The following is a 25,449-nucleotide window of genomic DNA, read 5'->3' on the forward strand; positions in this document are numbered from 1 at the left end:
ATCAATTAATTTAAATTAGGTTTCAAATATTAAACTTTAAAAATTTGTAAATTCTTATCTCAATTTTATAATTTTATTGTGATGGATTTACAACTTGCCTTCCAAGTTTTAATATGGTTTGTTAAAATTTTAAATACAAGCTGCAACTATATCATAACAAAGTTATAAATTAAGAATCAAACTTACAAATTCTTAATATTTGATACTTAAGATTTAAATTAACTGGGGACCTTTTTGCTATTCTCTCCCTTGGATTAACCCTCAGCCAACTGAGATTAAAGCACTCAGTGGCATTACTAATTTCATTTATTCAAGCAACTTAAAAAAAGGGGGGATATTTTATAAAATGTATCTATTTTATAAATTAAAATTCAAATTAGATATGTTATTTTAAAGTTGGCTATCCATCATGAATCATTGATTATGATAATTTTATCTATTTTAAACTATTTTATATATATGTGTGTGTGTATATATAATTTTAACTGTGATTATAACGTTAGAAAAGGAACAACTAGAGCATGGAAGCGTGTTAATTCCTCCCACGCCGCTTCTCTCACCTTCAACTGTCATGTGCTCGCCCCTGCCCTCTTGCTTGACGCTGGCTCCCGCAGAGTCACCTGCCAACGCCGCCTTGTCCCTGTCGTCTCTCACCTCGCACAAACGCAGGTCCCTCTCGCCATTGCTCTCAAGGTCCCTCTCGTCAGTTGGGTTGACACTTGAAACTATGGAGTTGAATCAAATCGAATGAAGTTATGGAGCTGAAGCTCTTGACAATGTGTTCTTGCGCAAGTTTTCTTTTTTGTTTAAATTAAAATAGATAGCAGTATCTTAAAATCACAAGCAGAAGGAGTAATATTCCTTCCTTTTTTTTTTTAAAAAAAAAACCTTGTAAAACTCAATGGAATGAATACAGACAGATTAAAAAAAAACTCCTCCCTCTTAAATTATAAGATAATTTTAAATAAAATTTTATATACAAATAAAACTCGTTATATATACTCTACAATCTTATTTTTTAAAACAAAAGTATAAATTTTCAAAAATATTATTTATTTAATATTGATAAAAATATTAAAAAGAGATAATATATGAAAAAGATAATATTGAAAAGTATTATTAATAGAATTTTATTTTTATTAAAATATTTTATATTTTGAAATACTAAATATTTTTTAAAAATGTTTTATAATTTGAGAGAAAAGGGGTAAAATGAAAATCACAAGGCGGGCGATAACGATTGTTTTCATTGATATTCACGATAATGGCGGTGATAATTCACGTGAGTGGAAAAAAGCGAGACTCTTACTAGAGCCTATGTGTAGAAATAGTCGAGATCGCTTATCAAGGGCCTCTGTTCCGGTCTAAGCAAGGCACGGCTTTATCTATCTAATAAAGATAACAGGCTTTTGATCTATTTACTTAAAGCCTAACTTATGAACTTGCTGGGTTATCTATTTATATTTTTATATTATATTTATATATATAACAACATATATCTATATACAAATATTTACATAAACATTATCATGTGATGTACAAATATATATATATATATATAATTAAGATGAATTGCATCAAATTATTTTAAAATTTTATTTTCATAAGTTGAAAAATAAACTAACAAGTGAAGTAAGGTTTCTATTTTATATTATATTAATTAACTATTATCATGAATACGTGGTTTAAAAAAAAAATAACAATCATCGCGTATGAAAGTAAATAGTAATCCCTCCTTTATATAAAATATAAATAGTCCCACCTTCAGTTGGAGAAAAGGTTGCTTTTTTTCCCACGTTACTAAACTTTATTCTGAATTATGTATTTATTTATTTTTTTGAAGTAATACTCCGTTGGTGTATTTGGATTAAGATCGAATTTTGTCAGCCAAGCATTAACAAATTATTATTTTACTAAACTCCATCCTAAAATTTTGGATTTATGCAGGGTGTCCCGAATTGCTAGCTTAAAAAAATAATATAATGATTATATATATTGATATTGATGAGAGGGTGAGGATAGTTTGCACTCTACATGAGAGTGGAAATTGGCAAATAAATCAGGAGACTTACATTGTCAAAGGTATGCGTCCTAACCTGTCTCTTTTTTTTCCCCTTGAAAAAAAAAAGGATAGCCCACCAGATCTGCTTGTTTAAATACATGGATCTAACACATTTCTTTAAAATTAACTGAAGTTAGCGTGAGTATCGAGGCTTTTATCACTCAAATAGCTTGACCTATAAGTTCATTAGGTTCACATATTTATATAATTTTAGGATTTTTTTAATTTTAATTTTCACTTTAAAATTAATTATTTTTATTAAAAAATGAAATACATCCTTGGGATATTTAAAAAAACGTAAAAAACTTAATCGTAGGCCTTAATTCTTAAAAGTCAATATTAAAATATTTTTAAATACTTTTTGAGATATTTTACAGATTAAAAATAATAAAAATATAACAATATAAATATTTTTAAAATTTAAGAAGATATTTATAATAATGTATTTAAATATATCAACTCTCCATATAAAATGAGCCAAAAAATTACATGTTCAAATTTTACTGTTGATTTAAAACTTTGTTATTGAGCAATTTGTAACTGTCTTTTTTAAAGTGTATTTAGTTGAAATTTTTGGAGGGAAATGGATGGGAAGAGAGAAGAGTTGCTCCTCTTGCCTTATTTGATGAGTACCTAATAAAGAAAGGAGAGGAGAGCCCTTGTTTGATTTACAAAATTAAAGCTCCCCCCTCTCCCTTTCAATTTGAGATTTTTTTATAAAGAGAGAGGACAGGGAAAGTAATTTAAAATAATTTAAACATTTATTTTAAAAACTTTAAACTATCTTTGATATTAAAAGATTATGTATTATTTTTCTATCTCTCTCTTTTATGATAAAATAAATTTTATCATCTTACAAAATTTAATATATAATTATTTTTTGTATAAAATTTTAATTTTTTTTTAGACTCACTAATAAAATATAACATTAATGTATTTGTTCTTCAATTTTTTTATTAATATAAGTTTATATTCTTAAAATAAAAACTTAATAAATTATCATGTAATAGTTTTTTTCAAGGCAAAAAATAAAAATCAAGTTAAATTTGATAAAAATAAATTTGTTAACTTATTTTTTATTTTCCACCTCTCCTCTCCTAAACCACATAGAGGTTTATTAAAACTCTTTCCATCTCCTCCCTTCCCCTTCTCTTCAATAAAATTCATCATTTTTTTTTAAACCAAACATGCTCTTAGTGTTTTTACACAAAAACAACTTAAAAACTTGAAAAAGAAATAGCTTAAAAATTATTTAAAAAAAGATACTTTTTTATTTAAAAATATACAGTATTTTTAATTAAATTTCATCCTAACAGAGTAGTTATCTATTTTCAAACTAATATTATCTTTTTATATTAATTTCAATTAAACACCCTATAATAAATATAAGATCATTTATTAATAGGAATATTTAAAAAAATAATAATTACACATCAAAAGATTAAAAATATCTTATATTTTTAACATCTAAGTTTAAACAAAAATATTTTATATTTTTAAACGTAACAAGTAAGCAAAATGATTTAAAGGGGAAGGAAAACAAATCAAACAATTTGCGTGAAATTCAAGTTTCCAACGGTAAAACAACATAGAATTAAATCCAATTTAAGTCACGCTTCGCGGTATAAAAGATGAAGTTGCGTGTTCTCCACGCCTGTACTCAGTTCAACATAAGTGCGTAACGGACAATTTTTAACAAATTAATTATTAATTAATTAGTGATTTGATTTTCTTTTTATTCCGATCGATAATTTATCAGCGTGCTTTCTCAGTCATCTCCTCATTCTGCCTGATCCCGTCCATCGTAACCGCTTTCTTTTGGGTGTGGCGCTCGGATGCAAGCTCGTTCTCTCCAGTCTTCACCATCCTCTCTCGTCTTCACCGGTCCACGCGACTCCTCCTCCCATTCTCTCGCCTCATATTCTCATTTACACGAACCCGAGTGCGGCGAGGCTCAGTCCTTCAAAGACGACCGAGCCGAACTCTGAAGACGGCCTTTCTTCTCGTTCGAGTGCGGCGACCTCCAAAGACTACTACTCAGACCTTCGAGTGCGGCGAGGCTTAGAAGGCTTTCTCTACCCCCTTTCTTCTCGTTATTCCTCCGAAGACACCTTCGAAGACCAAACTAAAAGCACCTCCGAAGCCCAAAGGAGCAGACGACCTCTGAAGACGAAGGGGCACTAAGCGACCTCCGAAATTCGTAGACCTCAATTTGGAAGACAACCTTTGAATACAAAACAACCAGAGTACGATCTCCGAAGACCACAAAATTTCATCAGGTTCTTCACTTCTGGTCTTTTTTATTCACTTTCATATCCAATGACGGATTTAAGGGGGGCAAGCACGGCATGTGACAAACTTTTTGCAAAATTTACTTGATTTTTACTTATAAAAAATGCTAAAATTAATTTCTTCCCCCATTAGTATGTAATTTTGCATTTTGGCCCCCCACACCATTGTTTCTAGATCTGTCCCTTTTTATATGTGTACGAGTATATTTATGTAACTTTAAATCCCTCTTGCTTTTGCTCTGTATTTGTTTTTGTATGGTATGTACATTGAAGGTATTTTGCTAATTGAATTCCTTATTGCATGTTAGTAGCTTCTTATGCTGAGTAGGTTATAGGAAAGTAGGAACCCTCGGAGACAATATTGCTATTTCTCTGGTTTTCTAGGCTTCTCTTCATCTGTATTAGGTTTTGCATGTGTAGCTTTTAACTGGCCATTTAAAACCTTTAAAGCCTATTATGAAAGGTCTACTTTCTTGAGTAAATCCTATTTGAAACCTTCAAATAGGATTTCTGTCGGGCTACTACAAATTAATGACCTTGTGTTCTCATGTTCCCGGGTTCTCATCTATATTTGAATTTATTTGTTGCTTGTTAGCTTGCTATTCAAAGGTTGGAACTTGCGAAAATTCATTGCCAGTTTATAATTGCAATGTCAAACAATGCAGTGAAGATTGAGCTTTTAGAATGACATTTTTTTAGGCTGGTGATGTTCTTGGCAATGGCTTACAGGTCTATGGATCACATATTTCCTTCATTATTCAGTTTGTGGTATGTATCTTCACACGAACTATTCAAATTCAGTTATGGTGCTGTGAGGTAAGTAAACATGATGATTTGAATTTCTTAATTACTTAGTTCTATTTGCTGGGTAACTTAGACATAAGCATTTGATTGTAGACGATTACTGAATTCAATTAACATAAAATTATGCTTTCTGTTCCTTATTCATGCGGTGGGAATAACTTGGGTGAATATACATTAATTGTCTTGTGAGCCATATACTTGGATGTTGTAATAAATATTCTTGTCCTAATATATTCTCATGGAGGGGTTTGGTGTTATAGAATCTCACTTGTAAACAGTCAAAACTAGTATTAACATTGTTATTTATTTTAAATATACTAATTTACATTAAAAATGAAATTTATTAAAATTAAATTCTAAAAATTATGCCTAAAAAATAAAGTTGTAATAACTTGAGGATGATATTTTCTTAATGTAAACAAAACTTTTATAGCTGTTGGAATCATGTTTTTTTGTTATATAAAATTTATTTGTCCCCTTTGTATGATAGAAGAGGATTTTATTTGCATAATTAAAGAAAATTATTTTTTTAATTATTATTTTTCCCCATTATTTAGTTAAGAAATATATTTTTTTAAAAATTTATAAATTACATTAAAAGTGAAATTTATTACAATTAAATACTAAAAATTAGGTCTAAAACATAAAATTAATATTTTCTTAATGTAAGCAAAACTTTTCTAGCTGTTAGACTCATGCTTTTTCATCATATAAAATATATTTATCACCTTTGTACGATAGAAAAGGTTTTCATTATTAAATTATTTATTTCCATAGTTGAACACAATAATTTTTTTAAATTATTATTTTCTCCGTCACATTTTTTTTAAAATTTATTGTAAATTGATAAAATATGGATAAAATAAAATTTTTAGTGGGGACAAGTGCAATATTTCAGGGTGAAGATGAAATCTTTTGTTAGGGGAGGGGGCAATTGAAATTTTTAAAGACATTACATGTAATTTTGTCTTTGCCTTGCGGGGCTATTGCCCCCATAAGTATGTCCTTCCCTTCCACTAAATGCCATTCTCATTCTGTGATTTAATTGTTGTGGAGAGGTGGATGTGAAATGCTACTTGATCCTTATGAAATCTAGGGCAAAAATAGTCCTTGACTGGCATGAGGGGAGATCTTGCCTCATCTAACAAAATAGTATCGATTAAGGTTTTGATTGAGTCTGTGGATTGGTGAGGGTGATTCTTATGACACGAGGAAATGAACAATAGAGTAGTCAATGAACTTATTATTCCTACTCAAGGGAATTCTCACAGATTATAGGGTGGTCCATTGCAATTCTTGGATTGTTTATGCACTATCAATCTCTGTGCGTTCCTTAACTGTCATTTCCATAAATGTCAAGGGATCTCATCCTCTCCTATCTATGCAGCGCGTCACTACCTTTCCTAGGATGCTATGGTTTAAGATCGGGCTGTTTCCCCTTCCACGCTCAAGGTCTTCTCATCCAGCCATATTAAAACAGTAATTTCCCGATAGTTTTAGCGAAGCCTTAGACATTGTCCTTGCATCTTTGCATTTTTCGTTTTAGATTGAGTGATTCATGTTGTGTGTGAAGTGAATGTGCCTCCATATTAGCCATTTGAGTGGCATGAAGGGAGATCCTGCCTATTGTAAAAAATGGCATCGATTAAGGTTTTGATTGAGTCTGTGGATTGGTGAGGGCGATTCTTATGACACGAGGAAATGAACAATAGAGTAGTCAATGAACTTATTATTCCTACTCAGGGAATTCTCACAGATTATAGGGTGGTCCATTGCAATTCTTGGATTGTTTATGCACTATCAATCTCTGTGCGTTCCTTAACTGTCATTTCCATAAATGTCAAGGGATCTCATCCTCTCCTATCTATGCAGCGCGTCACTACCTTTCCTAGGATGCTATGGTTTAAGATCGGGCTGTTTCCCCTTCCACGCTCAAGGTCTTCTCATCCAGCCATATTAAAACAGTAATTTCCCGATAGTTTTAGCGAAGCCTTAGACATTGTCCTTGCATCTTTGCATTTTTCGTTTTAGATTGAGTGATTCATGTTGTGTGTGAAGTGAATGTGCCTCCATATTAGCCATTTGAGTGGCATGAAGGGAGATCCTGCCTATTGTAAAAAATGGCATCGATTAAGGTTTTGATTGAGTCTGTGGATTGGTGAGGGCGATTCTTATGACACGAGGAAATGAACAATAGAGTAGTCAATGAACTTATTATTCCTACTCAGGGAATTCTCACAGATTATAGGGTGGTCCATTGCAATTCTTGGATTGTTTATGCACTATCAATCTCTGTGCGTTCCTTAACTGTCATTTCCATAAATGTCAAGGGATCTCATCCTCTCCTATCTATGCAGCGCGTCACTACCTTTCCTAGGATGCTATGGTTTAAGATCGGGCTGTTTCCCCTTCCACGCTCAAGGTCTTCTCATCCAGCCATATTAAAACAGTAATTTCCCGATAGTTTTAGCGAAGCCTTAGACATTGTCCTTGCATCTTTGCATTTTTCGTTTTAGATTGAGTGATTCATGTTGTGTGTGAAGTGAATGTGCCTCCATATTAGCCATTTGAGTGGCATGAAGGGAGATCCTGCCTATTGTAAAAAATGGCATCGATTAAGGTTTTGATTGAGTCTGTGGATTGGTGAGGGCGATTCTTATGACACGAGGAAATGAACAATAGAGTAGTCAATGAACTTATTATTCCTACTCAGGGAATTCTCACAGATTATAGGGTGGTCCATTGCAATTCTTGGATTGTTTATGCACTATCAATCTCTGTGCGTTCCTTAACTGTCATTTCCATAAATGTCAAGGGATCTCATCCTCTCCTATCTATGCAGCGCGTCACTACCTTTCCTAGGATGCTATGGTTTAAGATCGGGCTGTTTCCCCTTCCACGCTCAAGGTCTTCTCATCCAGCCATATTAAAACAGTAATTTCCCGATAGTTTTAGCGAAGCCTTAGACATTGTCCTTGCATCTTTGCATTTTTCGTTTTAGATTGAGTGATTCATGTTGTGTGTGAAGTGAATGTGCCTCCATATTAGCCATTTGAGTGGCATGAAGGGAGATCCTGCCTATTGTAAAAAATGGCATCGATTAAGGTTTTGATTGAGTCTGTGGATTGGTGAGGGCGATTCTTATGACACGAGGAAATGAACAATAGAGTAGTTAATGAACTTATTATTCCTACTCAGGGAATTCTCACAGATTATAGGGTGGTCCATTGCAATTCTTGGATTGTTTATGCACTATCAATCTCTGTGCGTTCCTTAACTGTCATTTCCATAAATGTCAAGGGATCTCATCCTCTCCTATCTATGCAGCGCGTCACTACCTTTCCTAGGATGCTATGGTTTAAGATCGGGCTGTTTCCCCTTCCACGCTCAAGGTCTTCTCATCCAGCCATATTAAAACAGTAATTTCCCGATAGTTTTAGCGAAGCCTTAGACATTGTCCTTGCATCTTTGCATTTTTCGTTTTAGATTGAGTGATTCATGTTGTGTGTGAAGTGAATGTGCCTCCATATTAGCCATTTGAGTGGCATGAAGGGAGATCCTGCCTATTGTAAAAAATGGCATCGATTAAGGTTTTGATTGAGTCTGTGGATTGGTGAGGGCGATTCTTATGACACGAGGAAATGAACAATAGAGTAGTCAATGAACTTATTATTCCTACTCAAGGGAATTCTCACAGATTATAGGGTGGTCCATTGCAATTCTTGAATTGCTTATGCACTATTGATTTTTGTATGTTCCTTGATTGTCATTTTCATAAATGTCAATAGACTTTGTCTTCTCCTATACATGCAGTTTGTCACTATCTTTATTAGAATGCTATCGTTTAAGATTGGGTGGTTTTACCACAGGTGCTCACAGTCTTCTCATCTGGTCATTTTAAAATGTTAAATTCCTAATAGTTTTAGTGGATTTTTAATTTTAATATTACTTACTTTTTTCATCATGCCAAGTCAATTTTTTTCAGCTTTTTATTTTTAATATATTTATTTATTTTTTATATAACTGTTTACATCCAGATCATCCACTTGAACTATTCACTAATAATTTATATGTTGATAACTACTTGATTATAATATATCTATTTTAGTTTTTATTAAATTTAAGTTTGTCATATAAAAATAATTTATATCTATTGATTGCACATGTAATCACTTTTGGGTAAAGTTTTCTGAATTTCTTGGAATATTATTTGCAAAATATTGAAATATTTATAGTCTTATTTTAATTAGATATTGCTGTAAAAAAAGAGGACGGTAAATTTTCACAAATAGGGTGATTAAGTAAATTTTTTTTATGTAAGGATATTTTTGAGTTTTAAATAAATTTAAAAACTTAGAAATTAATGGAGAGTCAAGTTTTGAATATAAAATTATATATTTTGGGAAGTTAGGATAATTTTTTAGGGTAAAAATGCTATTAAAACGAAAGTTTCATTAATGAATTCCAGAAACCATTATCATGTTTATATTTCATCAAAACGAACCTCATCCTGTTTCCTTCTATTTTTTCTTTTCTTATCAGCACAAACTGATTTTTCTATTCTGCTCAGCATGAAGAAAACCGAGGAAGAAAACACTTAAGCACTAGGCCACCACTATTTCCCTTTCTATGTCAAATTTCTGGTACTCTTCATTAAACTTCTCCATTCCCCCTTTTCATTTCCCTGCACCAATTTAAGTCAGGATTGAGGATGATTTTTTGGGGTTCTTGATGCTAGCAATTTTGAGCTTGAGACATGTTTAGATTGAAGCAAGTGGAGGTTGTTTGTAGCTTTTTTGGTCAAGGTCATCTCTTCCTCTTAGAACTTCTGGTTTGTTCGTTTATAATTTTTTGGGTTTGTTTGGATATGAAATTGATTCTATTTAAGAGGTTATTGGGACTAAATGATGAAAGTTTTGTTGTTAGGAAATAAGGTTTTCAGAATGCGGATTTGTATATTTACTTTGGCAGGAAATTTTGGTGAATTAGTATGATAAAATTTTATGTAACATGTTCATGCACATGCAATTTATTTACGACTTGGAGTGTATTAGGATTTAAACTGATGAGGATGTTAAATCCATGGACGAAGGAGAATATGGTTTTTGGAAATATTTTCTTTTAATCCTCATGTGTGCTATTGTTTTAATATTTTCAGAAAACTTGAACTGTGAGTTTTGATGTTGATTGTAGCCATATTTCAAGCTAAACTTTATTTTAAAAATTTATTTGCAAAGCTGATACTATTTATTTATACATGAGATGCACATCTCGTAAGTCGTAAGCTTTGAGGCTGAAGGATTTTGGAGATATTTATATGTGAATTATTGATGAGTTTTTCGTTGTTTCATGGACGGATAAATGATAAAGTAATATATTTTTCAAAAGTGATGGTACACGTGTGCATGCACAACGATTAGATGCATGTTCATATTTTAATTTGCTAGATTATTATGCAGGATTGGTTAACTGGTGTGATGAATTAAATGTAATTTAAGTAACAAGCTGTCTTTTCTTTTATGCTATTGCTTAGAATCAAATCGAGGTTAATATATGAATATAAACTGTGAGTGTGGTATGCTCAGTTTGTTACTAAGCTACACACAGCCTTTTCCGTTCTTCTGTAATTTCGTGTCATTAATAAGCTAATATGTTTCATAGTTTTGATTCAGAGGCAATGAAACTTACGTTTTGAGATCATATCTTCTCACTCACATGCTTCTAACTTTTCTGTCTTTCGTTTTTTTTTTTTAATATATGAAGGTGGGGCGGTGAATGAGATTCCTATTGTAAGAAAATCTGGTTCTGCTCTAACTGGGCAGAAAACTTGTTTGCACCTACGTCCAGGTAAGAACACTACCTAAGCTTGTTAAATTCAGTGATTAACAATATTTACAAGTGGTAGCAAACATTGTTGTTGTCTTACATAATACATTATTAGGACTATATTCATTTGGGCTCCTCCTCTTCCTCCCCCGCCTCCTAGTTGTTATCTTAAATAATACATTATTACCCTACATGGATGTGCCATGTGCTAATATAACTCTTCAGTTGGATCAAGATGGTAAGAGAAAGTGCATAATTGTTGTTGTCAATTTGTTCTCAAGCAATTGTAGGCATCTTAATTTTAAACTTATTTTATTTCATCCTTCTGAACTTCTGACAAACGCGTGTATGTTATGATAATATCTGATGTGATAACGTTTATCAGGTAGGGAGTGCTGAATATGATGTTTTTGAATTGTTAAATTTTCTTCTTTGTTCACGCCTTGGAAATATTTTACATTGTGTTTAGTGGCTTAATAATCAAATGAATTTTTCTTGACATTGCATTAGAGATGTGTATGCGTATGGGAAAAGAGAAATCTGCATCACTTGAGAAAGCCTTGAAGGCATCTTTAATCAAATTTGGACGTCTCTGTTATATTCTGTTATGTGGCGATATTTGTAATACTACAAATAATGATTTAGGAAGCTTTTCTTGAATTTGCGCTACTCAAAGTCAACATTAGTTTGACGAGATGTGGACATGGCTTAAGCTTTTGTAAGTGCAGGAGAACCGATGGTCATCATAATAAGAGGAGTTATTTGTGATGATATATTTGTATCCTGATATTTTATATTTATTCTGTCTTTTGTTGCGTAACAAGTGTGTGCAATAACACATATATGCACATGCTGATGGTATGTAAATGCTAAACTGATAACAATCCTAAATTATTGGATGCCTTTGCCTATTTTTAGGATATCATGTGCGTGATTTTTTCCATGTAGGCAATCTACTAGTGGTACAGCCTGATTATAGTAAATTCTTCAGAAAAATGATCTTAGTTTTATACAATGCAGTGAAGATTGAGCTTTCAAAATGGCACATTTTTTTCCGGCTGGTGATGTTCTTGGCAATAGCTTACAGCTCTATGGATCACGCATTTCATTCATTATTCAGTTTGTGGTGTGTATCTTCACACGAACTATTCAAATTGCATTATGGTGATGTGACGTAAGTAAACATGATGATTTGAATTTCTTAATTACTTAATTCTATTTGCTGAGTTGTTTAGACAATCATTTGATTTTAGACGGCTACTGAATTCAATTAATATAATTTTATGCTTGCTTTTCCTCATTCATGCGGTGGGGATAACTTGGGTGAAGCTATAATGTGCATTAGTTGTCTTGTGAGCCATATGCTTGGATTTCGTAATTAGGTAGTGGGGTCAAATTTTAAGACTAGCATTAACATTGTTATTTATTTTAAAAACATAATCTTAAATTTATTAAAATTAAATACTAAAAATTGTGCCTAAAATAAAATAAGATTATAATAACATAAAAAATAATATTTTCTTAATGTAAGCAAAACTTTTATAGCGGTTGGAATCTTGCTTTTTTAATTATATAAAATTTATTTATCTCCTTTATATGATAGAAAAGGATTTTGTTATGAAATTATTTATTTATATTATGAAAAAAATTATTTTTTAACTATTATTTTCTCCAATATTTATTTTAAAAATATAATATTAAATAGTAAAAATTATGCCTATATCGTAAAAATAATATTTTCTTTGTGTAAATGAAAACTTTTATAGCTATTGGAATCATGCTTTTTTGTTATATAACATTTTTTTATCTCCTTTGTATGATAGAAAAGGTTGTAGTTATAAAATTATTTATTTGCATAAAGAAGACAAAAAAAATTTTAAATTATTATTTTCTCCATTATAAAACTTTTTTTATTTAACTTTATAATAAATAGATAAGATTTGGATCAAATGAAATTTTTAGTGAGGACAAGTGTAAATTTTTTAGGATGAAAATGAAATTCTTTTTTGGGGGGAGGGTGCAATTGAAATTTTTTAGAGGGGGCAAATGAAATTTTTAAAGACACTAAGTTTAATTTTATGTTGGCTTGTAAGGGCAATTTTTCTTGTGATGTAAGATGGAGGTGTTTCCCTGCTTTTAAATGTTATTTTAATCGAGTGATTTAATTGTTGTAGTGAGGTGGATGTGAAATGCTATTTGCCTCACAAAATCTAATGCAAAAATGGTTCTTGAGTGGCATGAAGGGAGGACTCACCTTACCTAACAAATAGCATCAATCAAGGTTTTGGGTAAGTCTATGAATTGGTGAGGGTGATTCTTATGACATGAAATGAACAACGGAGTAGTGAATAAACTGATTATTCCTACTCAAGGAAATTCTCACAAACTATCATGTGGTCCATTGTAATTCTTGGATTGTTTATACACCATCAATCACTCTGCCATATTATATTAGTAAATTTTCAGTAGTTTTATTGGAGTCTTAGACATTGTCCTTGCATCTTTACATTGTTCTTTAGATTGGGTGATTGATGTTGTGTAGAGTGAATGTGATTCATTATTAGCTACTTGAGTGGCTTAAAAGGAGATTCTGCCTAAGACAAGAAAATGGCATTGATTAAGGCTTTGATGAAGTTTGTGGTTTGGTGAGGGTGATTTTTATGACATTATGAAATGAAAAACGAAGTAGTGGATAAACTTACTATTCCTAGGGAGATCTCGCCTAAGCTTAAAAAGTGGTATTGATTAAGGTTTTGATTAAATCTGTGGTTTGGTAAGGGTGATTCTTATGACATGAAGAAATGAACAACGAAGTAGTGGATAAATCGATTATTCCTACTCAATGGAATTCTCAAATTATCAGGTGGTCTATTGTAATTCTTGAATTGGTTATACACTATCGATCTTTGTATGTACCTTGATTGTCATTTCCACAAATGTCAAGAGATCTCATCCTTTCCTATCCATGCTATGTGTCACTATCTTTATTAGGATGCTATGGTTTAAGACTGGGTGGATTCACCTTTAGTGCTCACAGTCTTCTCATTTGGCCTTATTAAAATAGTAAATTTTCAATAATTTTAGTGGAGTCTTACACATTGTCCTCGCATATCTACATTTTTGTTTTAGATTGAGTGATGGATGTTGTGTGTGGAGTGAGTGTGAATTAGTATTAGCAACTTGAGTGGCATGAAGGGGGACCCCGCCTAATCTAAAAAATGGCATCAATTAAGGTTTTGATTATGTCTGTGGTTTGGTAAGGGTAATTCTTATGACAAAGAAATGAACAACGAAGTAGTGGATAAATGGAATTATCACAAATTATTTAGCGGTCTATTGCAATTTTTAGGTTGCTTATGCACTATAGATTTATGTGTGTTCATTGATTGTCATTTACATAAATGTTAAGAGACGTTCTCCTCTCCTATATATGTAGTGCATCACTACCTTTATTTATTTATTTATTTATTTTTTTGAATGAGAAAGGCAAGCCTGGGGCTTGAAAAGATTACACAAAGAGAACCTGGATAACCCTTAAACTGTTCTCATGTAAAAATACATTACAATTAGCAGGAAAATCAGTAATAATAGTTATCCAATCTGCTAGCTCCATGATTGTCTCCTACAATAAGGTCTGTTCATTTAGCAAACTTATACACATGATGAATGTTAACCTCCATAATACCTTGTAAAAGGTTGATCGTGGAATTCATTTTTGCCCTTTAAGGACCACTCTTGGTTTTAGATTCCATCTGGTGGTCGAGGCCCAGGGAGAAGATGTTTTGAGGAGGGTGTGATAGAGATGGACATATCAGAAGGCATCGACTGGGGCAGAGGCACAAGAGGCGGAAATTCCTTCTTATCCACGATTAGCTTGCACTTAGTGTGGGCTAAAGAGCCACTTACCACTACATGGGTTCTCTGGGCCATAATTCTTTTGTCTTATTTGACTTTATTTCCTATGGATTTGAATCCGTTTTCTAGCCCATTATTGGCTGAACTTGTAGGAGGAACTTTGTCAATCAAGCCTGATGGTTAGGTGTTATAGTTTCCTTACCCTTTGCTACACAAATCCTTTTCCCACTATTCGGGTCCTTTCTACGAGACTTATCCCTTTATCCTATCTTAGAGACAGCTTTTTTTTGAGCCTCCTTTTTCTTAACATACATCGCCAGAGATTTATCCGTAATGTCAGAAGTAGACCTTCCCACATTTGTGTCAAGGTTAGGTTGACTTAGGTTATCATAATCATCCTTTAAGCCTGTAAGGGCTGCATAACTTGAAGAAATCCAATTGTCATCAACTTTTTCCCCTTGAGCCGTGTTTTTTCCCCTAAAATTTGATAAGAACTCAGAATGATAAGGAAAGCAAATAAATCTATTAAATAAATTAGAGCAAGAATCTCACTCTAGAAATATTTAATAGCCAGAGTAGGAGAATCTCTAAGGGAAATAGTATTTTATTTTCTGAATGTCTAGCTATGATGAAAGCAACCTCATTTATAATGCAGGAATTACACCAAAATAATAAATTAATAATAAGAAAATATCCCAACATATTCGAGATAATAACTGACTCAAATAGAAATTGACTTAAACAGACATGGGTGAACCACATATCAAAAGTTGATCCACTTATTTTGCCAGCTAACTGAAAATAAAATAATTAAATTAAAATCAATTTAATTCTGCATAACTGACTCTAACTTCTTCCCCTTTCTTCTCTGATAAGTCAATAGTAGACGTTCATGTTGACGCAGCATGCTATCAGTACCCCCTCCTGAAAAATAGACTTGTCCTCAAGTTGAAAAGTAGGGAATTGAATGGCTATTAAATCATAGTCTTCCTAGCTTGTATCTTTAAGTAGACGGTGATCCCATTGAATTAAAATTTCCAAAATACCTCCTGGTGTCCAGCGATGATTCAGTACCTTTAAGGGAGTAAGGAGGAGCTCCAAATTTTCTAAAAGAGGTAAAGGTGCTGGTGGTGAAGATGGTTGCTGCCCTTGAGCAGGCCGAAGTAGGGAGACATGAAAAATAGGGTGCACCTTAGACTCAAGAGGCAAGTCAAGCTCATAAGCAACTGTTCCCATGCGCCTCACAACTGTCTAAGGTCCAAAAAACCAGGGGGACAATTTTTCATTCTTACACCTAGCTAAGGACTTTTGGCGATAAGGTTGAAGACGTAGAAAAACTGCATCCCTTGGTTGAAATTGAAGGTCCCGCCTATGTTGATTTGCTTGTGCTTTCATCCTATCTTGTGCTTTCTTTAAGTTATCACATAGTAGTTTGAGCATGGCGTCACACAGCTCCAGTTGCTCCTTTAAATCTGCAACTAATGTTTCTCCCTTTAATAAGGGCATAAAGGAGGAGGATCACGCCCATAAACTAATTTAAAGGGAGTAGTGTTTGTTGAAGAGTGAAAGCTGGTGTTAAATGAGAATTCAGCGCAGCAGAGAAATTTACTCCATAATTTAGGTTGCTCATGAGCAAAGCATTATAAATAGGTCTGCAAACAGTGATTTACTACCTCGATTTGGCCATCGAATTGTGGGTGATATGCTGTACTCACGTTTAATCGTGTATGCCTCAAATAGAAGAGTTCTTGCCAAAAAGCACTTAGAAAAATGGAGTCACAATCTGAAATGATTGACCGAGGAATACCATGCAAACGTATAATCTCTTGACAAAATAAACTAGCCATAGTTTTTGCAGAATAAGGGTGTGACAAAGCAATGAAATGGCTGTATTTACTGAGCTGATCAACTATCGCCAAGATAACATCAAAATCTCTAGACTTTGGGAGCCCTGTGATAAAGTCAAGAGATACGTCCTCCCAAATTTGCTCCGGAATAGGGAGTGGGTTAAGGAGTCTAGCAGGAGAAAGAGTTTCATATTTATGTTGTTGACAAATTAAACATCTTTATATAAAATGTTTAACATCTGTTTTCATACCTCGCAAATGCACACTTGATCCTAATCGCTTCAAGGTCCTTAGGAACCCTCTATGACGACCTGTTGGCGTCGCATGAGCTTCTTCCAAGAATTTAGCTCGTAATTGAGCAACATTTGGAACTAAAAGTTGTCCCTTGAAATATAATATGCCTTCCACCAAGCTATAATCTGGGTGAGAATGTGGATTTGTTTGTAATGCATCCATAATAGCTTTGGTTCCAGAGTCTGTCATTAATGCTGCAGGAAGTTGCTACAAGGCATCTGCTAAAGGGATGACAATCTGGAAAAAAATCAGCATGTTGAGGCCTTCGTGATAGTGAATCAGTTGCTGTATTGTCCTTTCCTGCTTTGTATATGATGGTAAAATTGAAAGGAAGAAGCTTTAGCATCATTCACTGTTGGGAATTGGTGAGGGTGTGCTGTTCCAAGAGGCACTTAAGGTTGCAGTGATCAGTTTGGACATAGAAATGGCGACCAAGTAGGTAATGGTGCCATTTTTGAATCGCAAGCACTAGAGCCAACAGCTCCCTATCATATATGGACTTATACCTGTTGGAAAAAGAGAATCCCTTGTTGAAATAAGATATTGCATGTCCTTCTTGAACTGGGATAGCACCGATACCCTCCATTAAAGCATCACACTGAATCGTGAAAGGAAGATGAAACTTTGGTAGTTGCAGCACCGGTGTGGTGGTCATTACTAATTTTAATGCCTCAAAAGCTTTTTGTGCCTGTTCAGACCAATAAAAAGAATTTTTCTGGGTTAGTTTAGTCAAGGGTCTAGCAATAATACCATAGTTTTTGACAAAACACCTGTAATAACCAGTGAGCCTTAAGAACCCACGGAGTTCTTTTACAGATTTAGGAGCGGGCCATTGCACCACTGTAGTTTATTTGATCAGAATCCACTTTAACCCCTTAGGCAAAAACCATATAGCCCAAGTAGCTAATTTGAGTCTGGCCTTACGAGCATTTTTTGGCATTGGCAAAGAAGGATTGCTTTTGTAGAATCTAGAATACTGCTCTCAGATGCTGTAAATGTTGTTGTGGGGAAGCACTATAAACTAAGATGTCATCGAAAAATACTAGCACAAATTTTCGTAAATAAGGCCTAAATAAGTCATTCATAATATACAGGAAGGTAGCCAGTTCGTTAGTTAAACCAAATGACATAACTAAGAATTCGTAGTGGCCTGAGTGAGTGCAAAAAGCTGTTTTATGTACATTCTTTGGTAGAACAGGGATTTGATGATATCCAGACTGTAAATTGATTTTTGAAAAGTAGACAGCCCCATGCTACTCATCTAAAAGTTTATCGATATTGGGAATGGGGTACTTATTTGGTATGGTAATTTGATCAAGATGCTGGTGGTCAATGCAGAGGCGCCAAGAACCATCCTTTTTACCAACTAGTAGCACAAGACTGGCAAATGGACTGGTGCTAGGTCGTATGAATCCACATTATAGCAAGCTCTCAATTTGAGCTTCAATCTCATCCTTCTGGTAATGAGGGTAATGATATGGCCGTAGATTAGTAGGTGTAGCATTTAGGAATAGCTTGATGGCATGGTAATGATCTTAGGGTGGTGGCAAGCACCCTGGCTCAGAAAAGACATAAGCAAAATCATAAAAATTTTTGTCAATATTCAAGTGTCCTGATGCATCCCTTTCACTTAATTCCTGAGTAAGAAGCATGTTATGGAGATGGATAGAAGCATCACTGTTAGTAGGTAGGCCTTGCAGCTTATATTTCTTCCCATTTAGCCAAAAAATCATACATATTTTGTTCCTGTTAGCTTGCACAGTGTTCAATAAAGCCAACCATTTAATACCCAGTACCAAATCAGAACCACCTAAGGAGAAAGGGTAGGAATCTTGCTGAATAGTTAAATTAGAAATTGTTACCTCAATCTTTGAGCAAACTTGATGGCATTTCACTTTGCTACCATTACCAATTTGAGCTTTAAAAGTTGGAACAGTTTGTACGGGGAGTTGCAATTCGAATACCACTGTGTTTGAGATGAAATTGTGTGTGGAGCCGCTATCAACTAAAATCAGAACAGTACGACCCTTGAGCATGCCTTGAAGTTTCATTGTGGCTGCCGAATGCTGTCCTAGAATCGCATTAAATGAGATTTTGGCCTCCTCTGGCTCCATTTCTATCTTGGCTTCTTCGTGTAGGGGAGGTAGAATTTCTTCACCTTCTTTAAAAATTTCCAGCAAAGAAAAAGAAGTATTGCAGCGATGCCCAAGTCAGAAGATAGCCCCACACTGGAAGCACAGACCCTTATCTCGCTAGTTTTGACGTTTTGCATCTTCGGGAGAGATTCTTGCAGCTGTTGAGGAGTATATAGGCGTGATTGAGGCTGAAGAAGCTGGTTTAAAGGGATACGTAGATGAAGCCAGTGAATTGGAGTCTCTGGAATTGTGGAAATCATGTGCAAATTGGGACTGATTTAGGCGATTTTGAGTGTATGAGGAATTGGGCCTGGGTCCACGCTCATTTTGGGCCTTTCTCTCAAATTTTAGGGCCAAACTTGCAGCTTTAAACACTATTCTACGTTTCTGAATGCATACATCAGTTTTTAATTCTTCCTTGAGGCCACCCATAAAAATACCCAAGAGGCAGTGCTCTGGCCAAGTGCGAACTCGTGCTACCCACTTAGTAAATTCTTGACGGTATTCCTGTACTGATTTGGTTTGCTTAATGGTCGCAAGGTGTTCATCTAGATTTTGATATTTAGGAGGCCTATAATGCTCTTTTAGTGCCTTGACCAACTCATCCTAGTACAACAAGGTGCGTTTTAAATTTACCTATGAGAATAAATCTAAAGCATCTCCTTCTAGACTCATTAAAGCAACATCTACTTTCAATCTTCTGGTGTTTGATAATACTGAAAAAAAAAATTCAGCCGTCAAATTCCATCCTTGGGGTTCTCCTCCACTAAAGTTTGGAAATTTAATTTTTGTATATAGTGGATGTGGGCCCCTTTGGTCATAGTCATCTTCACCATCATCTTCCCAGTGTGAGAGCCTATAGTGGCTCTCTATGGTTCATTTGCCTTTACTTGTCGCAGAAGCCTCAAGGGCCTCTATCTTCTCTTTTAATAAATCAAGTGTCTCTAATTTGGAAGCAATTGCTGTTAATGGGTCTTCTGAAAATGGATTGACTACAGATTCATTGCATGGGAGGTTATTGGAGGAAGTGGCATTGGGATCGATGGTTTTGTTAATGGAATGTGTGGTCATCATGTTGATCGAACGTGGCTCGGATACCAAATTGATAAGAACTCAAAATGATAAGGAAAGCAAATAAATCTATTAAATAAATTATAGCAAGAATCTCACTCTAAATATTTAATAGCCAGAATAGGAGAATCTTCAAGGGAAATAGTATTTTATTTTTTGAATGCCTAGCTATGATGAAAGCTAGCCCATTTATAATGTAGGAATTACACCAAAATAATAAATTAATAATAAGAAAATATCCCAACATATCTAGGATAATAACTGACTCAAACAAAAATTGACTCAAACAAACTTAACATGGGTGAACCATATATCAAAAATGGATCCACTTATTTAGCCAACTAATTGAAAATGAAATAATTAAATTAAAATCAATTTAATTCTGCTTAACTGACTCTAACTTCTTCCACTTTCTTCTTTGATAAGTCAATGGTGGACGTCTATGTTGACACAGTATGCTATCAATCTTACCTACCCTTATAGCATTTTTGATGCACGAAACGAAGATGAGTAGGCTCCGGCAGAAACATCTAAGTCCTGAATATTTCCTCTGCTTTAGGTAGCTTACTCGATGGTAACAAGCAGGGTGGCGGAATGGCAGTAGTTGGGGTCAAAGCTTGAGAAGATGACGCGCCTGATATCTATAGACACGCTTCCTTTCAATGTCCATATCTACCATATTAGACCAAGTCCGTCATTTTCCACGTTGAAGAGTGTAAAAGCCAAGATAATTAGAGGCACCGATTTCTTTTGCAAGTTGAGCTCGACACAGATCCCAGCATATCTCCCTCATTCAACTTTAGCTCTTGAGGCATCCGCATCTATAATGGTATTCATATCAACTTTGATAGTTTGATTGATCATGTCACCCAATCTCCATATGAAGCTCTTAATGTGATGCTTGGGAATGTTAGGAATGCGAACCTAGGTGGCGATTCTTCCCAAAGAATTATGAAAAGGATCAAAATATGGTGTCCATTGTTGAACAAGCACACAATGCTGTGTAATAAATCAAGGTCCTTTAAATAAGACTTTTTTATAGTGAACTACCCAATTGGTCTCATCAGTGAAACGAATGACATAGTAGTTGTTAGGAAGGTCAATAAGCTCGAATTCATTCAGGTGCTAGATTCTGCTCAAACACTCCTTGAGCTTTAGCAGAATGAAGCATGCTTCGAGAATAGTGATAACCAATTTGTTATTCCAGGGCCTGCACTAGTCATTAAACTCATTGTGAGAGACGGGGACGACGGGATAAATACTCCTAAGCTTTTTTTATTTCCTCTGAAGGTTCAGGTAGTTCCCATATTTGGTCAAGCAAGTCTGAGATCAGAGGATCGTCTTCCATGACGGAACTTCCATAAGCAATGCCATTATAATCGGTTCCTTTAAATCCTAAAAGAGATTCCTTGTATGAAAACTGCTTGTGATTGATAATAGGACCCTGCTTTTCTTTAGATGGTTGTTCCATATCAACACAAGTTTCTGCATCTTCCATTTTATCGAACATGATAGTGTCTTCCTTGACCTCCTTATTTTTCTTAACACGATCATTAGGAGAGAGCTGTTCTGAAGGCATGTCCAGCGGCATTTTCCGGTTGCATGTTTCTTCCATTGAACTCTCAAAGATTGAGAGAGAGAGAGAGAGAGTGTGTTTATGAGGCAAGAATCACTGTAGCTAGCAGCTGAGAAAAGCTCATCACTACCTTTATTAGGTTGCTATCATTTAATATCAGGTACTTTCCCCTTTAGTGCTCAATCTTCTTATCTGGTCATTTTAAAATGTTAAATTTCTAGTGGTTTTAGAGGATTTTTAATTTTAATATTACTTACATTTTTCATTATACCAAGTCAATTTTTTTAGATAATTTATTTTTAATATATATTTTTTTCTACATAACAAATTTAAATTTAATATAAATTAAAATAGACCAATTATTATCAAGAACTTATAAGCGTATTAAATTATTTTAAAAAAATGGACTTTTTTTCTTCTTTGCTCTGCTATTGATTGCACGTTTAATAACTTAAGTTCAAATATACGTACATGAATTTTGTTTTTTTTTTTTAACTTTTGGGTAAAGTTTTCTGAATTTCTTGGACTATTATTTGCAAAACATTGAAATATTACAGTTTTGTTTTAATTAGATATTGTTCTAAAAATAGGAAATTATATTTGCAATCTTAATTTGGGTCAAATAGGGTGATTAAATAAAATTTTTTATGTGAGGAGTTTCTTGGGTTTTAAATAATAGTGAGTCAAGTTTTGATTATAAAATTATAAATTCTAGGAAGTTAGGATAAGTTCCATGGTAAAAATGTACATGGCTGCAGCCTCGCAAGAGCCAGAAGAACTTATGGTCATCATTGCAAAAGGAGTTATTTGTGAAGATATACTTGTATACTGATATTTTTTATTTGTTCTTTCTTTTGTTGCGTCACAAATATGTGCAATAACACATGTATGCATATGCCGATGGTATGTAAAAGCTAAACTGATAACAATCCTGAATTATTGGATGCCTTCACCAATTTTTTCGGATATCATGCGCAAGATTTTTTTTTCATGTAGGCAATCTAAAATTAGTACAGTTTGGTTAAAGTAAATTCTTTATTCAGAAAAAATGATCTTAGTTTGATAAAATGCAGTGAAGATTGAACTTTCACGATGGCACATTTTCCATGTACGCAAGATTATGTTTGTATGATTTTCTTTGCAATATGACTCTTGATTTTTGGTTGGATTATATAAATATAATTTTTCTTGTGGCTCGTTGGATTTCTTATATTTTCAGGATTTATTGCTTTTTTCTTTTAATGATGCCATCCACTTATGGATTACGAGCATGCAATGGAATGCATTTGCCTAACTGGTAGATTGCGATGTAATTTGTGCAGTTGTGCATCTGCTTGCTGTGTTTTATTCAGTAGTAGTATTTCTTTTTCTTATAGAGATTGTCTGAGCACATCCTTGTACTTCTGGGCCATCGTGAGCTATAGTATTTATTGGCCAAAAAGTGAATTAATAAAGGGAGACGTTGGTTGTTTCTCTATGTTTTTGGTACGATATCTAATTAAATTGATTTCACCAGCGTGTGATACATGTTTTTATTTTTCTCTTTTTTGTTTGCATGACGATTTCTTATAGTGGTTACAAAATTATGTTGTATTTTTCTTTTAATGATGCCGCTCACTTGTTGAAGTGATAAATCTATTAAAGTTCTTATTTGTAGTGGAAATTGGGTCAGGAACAAGTATTTGTTGAAGAAAATAACTAGGAGTTATTTGTTTGTCTATACTTGTTGCATTGTTGGTTGCACTTTTGTTGGACTTGTTATTGATTTTTAACTAGCCCTTTTTTCATTGTGTAGGAGCCATCTAAACAGAAGATTATATTGAAATATTGATTGGTGTCTATTGGCTTTTGTTATGTTGTATTGTTCAATTTTGATTTAATGCTACTCTAATTATGTTTTTGTTTCCTAGTCTGCCATTAGGAGGACCGTTGTTTGGAATTTAGGTCTCACTATTTAAAGTAGTTATTTGAATTTATTAACCTATTATAAAGGTTAGATTTTGATTTTATGTTAATAACATGTAGGCTTTAAAGAGCCTATTTAGGCTTTCAAGGCCTAATCCCCTAGCCCTTTTTGAAAGTATATTTTTCTTATTCTTTTTTTAAATTATTTCTATTAACCTCATTAATATTAATGTGAAAAAAGCATGAGAAATAAAAGTATGTAAAATTTTAAATATGCTTCTTAGATAATAAATTCAAAAAGTAATATCATATTACTTTCTCTTTTTCATAAGGGGTGATTTTAAAAATACCATTCAAATATTATTTAAAAAGTTATAAATCACAAAATTAAATAGATCTTTTAAAATGTGCTTTATTAATGAGATTGGGGGAATTATACATGCTAAATAAGTTCTAATATAGGCCAAGCATAGTGCTGTTAAAAAAAGAAAAAGAAAGAGAGAACTCGCATAAAGGCTCAATCCTCGAGTTCCTATTAAATGTTGAGGCCCTTGTGGCCTAGTGGCATTGGCACTTCTCAGGAAGTTGTGTGCTTGATCCTCAAGATAGGAAAAAGTGGTGGGGTGTGTGAATATAGATGGGTGTGTGCCCTTTGCCAAAAATTTGACCTATTTAGTTAAAGTTTGATTTGATCTAGCTCGTATCTTTTTTTGGTTTGCCTGGCTAGGAAGTAAAAAGGTTCATTATAAGTTGAGTTTTGTACTGTTCTTAATTATAGTTAATTTATTATTTTAATTTATTTTTTTTGAAAAAAATAACTTTATACTTTGCTCATGTTTTGTTGTTCTTGCATTTTTTTAATATTTTAAGTCTTTACTCTTTTATTTTTTAATGTTTTAGGTTTCTTTATAAATAAAATGTATGGACCTTGAAGGAATTTAACACATCAAAAAATAAAAGTGTAGAGATTTAAAATATTAAAAAAATGCAAGGATTTAAAATTATATTTTCTCCGTTCTTTTTATAATTTTATATAGCTTTATTAATTATTAAATGTAAAAAACTATTTTTTAAAGTTATAGTTTGGTTAGTGTCTATTAAGAAGGGGAGAAGGAATGAAAAAGCTATTCTTCAATTTAATTTTAGTAAATCTAAGGAGTTGGCCACCAATAGTAAAGAATATCTCTTTTGAGGTAGTGAAAGCAATGTGTAGATCTATTTTAATTAAGTTGCTCATATGAAAAAATTGAGGTTTGCCTCCCTAATCATTTACTTTACTTAAATAATAAATGCTTTTACTAGTTATGTCAATTTTAGTTGGTAGTTATTTAATTTAAGAGAGAAAGAAATAAAGGGTATTTTTTAAAATGGGTTGCAAATATGTCAATAAATTTTGTGAAAGTCTTGTATTAAAAACTAGGGAAAATATCATGTAAGGATCCTTAGAGGGTTTTTATGTCTGAGCTTAAAAATTTAAAATTTCACTACACCTCCCAAAGTACCATTTTAAAAATTTAATTTTGTAAGAAGATATTTATTTACTCCTAAAGTTTAATGATTTAATGATTTATTAATTATGTATGATTAGTTGTTAAAATTTGAATGAATGTTTGTTTATGTAAAATTAATATTTATACAATTAAGTATGTGTTATTAATTATAGTTACTTTTTGATAAAGATACGAGTGAGTATGTATGGAATGAAAAAAGGTAAAATTATTAAATTTTAAAGGTTAATTAGAGGAAAAAAGTAATTTTATTTTGTTAATTCAAGCCTTAGATA

At 33.2% G+C, this 25,449-nt stretch overlaps 1 long non-coding RNA gene across 4 annotated transcripts; it reads left to right on the top strand.

The window, feature by feature from the left end:
* Positions 1-3,772: 3,772 nt before the first annotated feature.
* On the top strand, positions 3,773-23,816 carry LOC129317864 (uncharacterized). Of its 4 annotated transcripts, none has more exons than XR_008595073.1 (6): positions 3,773-4,341; positions 5,083-5,169; positions 9,728-11,004; positions 12,004-12,157; positions 13,158-21,921; positions 22,477-23,816. It is a non-coding gene; the product is annotated as an uncharacterized LOC129317864 (long non-coding RNA). The 4 variants fall into 4 exon arrangements; XR_008595075.1 differs by having other exon boundaries at positions 23,557-23,816; XR_008595072.1 differs by having other exon boundaries at positions 3,792-4,341; positions 13,158-13,271; positions 21,743-23,816.
* Positions 23,817-25,449: the final 1,633 nt, after the last annotated feature.

The sequence above is a fragment of the Prosopis cineraria genome, unplaced genomic scaffold (assembly GCF_029017545.1).
Source record: "Prosopis cineraria cultivar Desert tree isolate PC_DT_omini unplaced genomic scaffold, ASM2901754v1 PC8, whole genome shotgun sequence".
NCBI lineage: Eukaryota > Viridiplantae > Streptophyta > Magnoliopsida > Fabales > Fabaceae > Prosopis > Prosopis cineraria.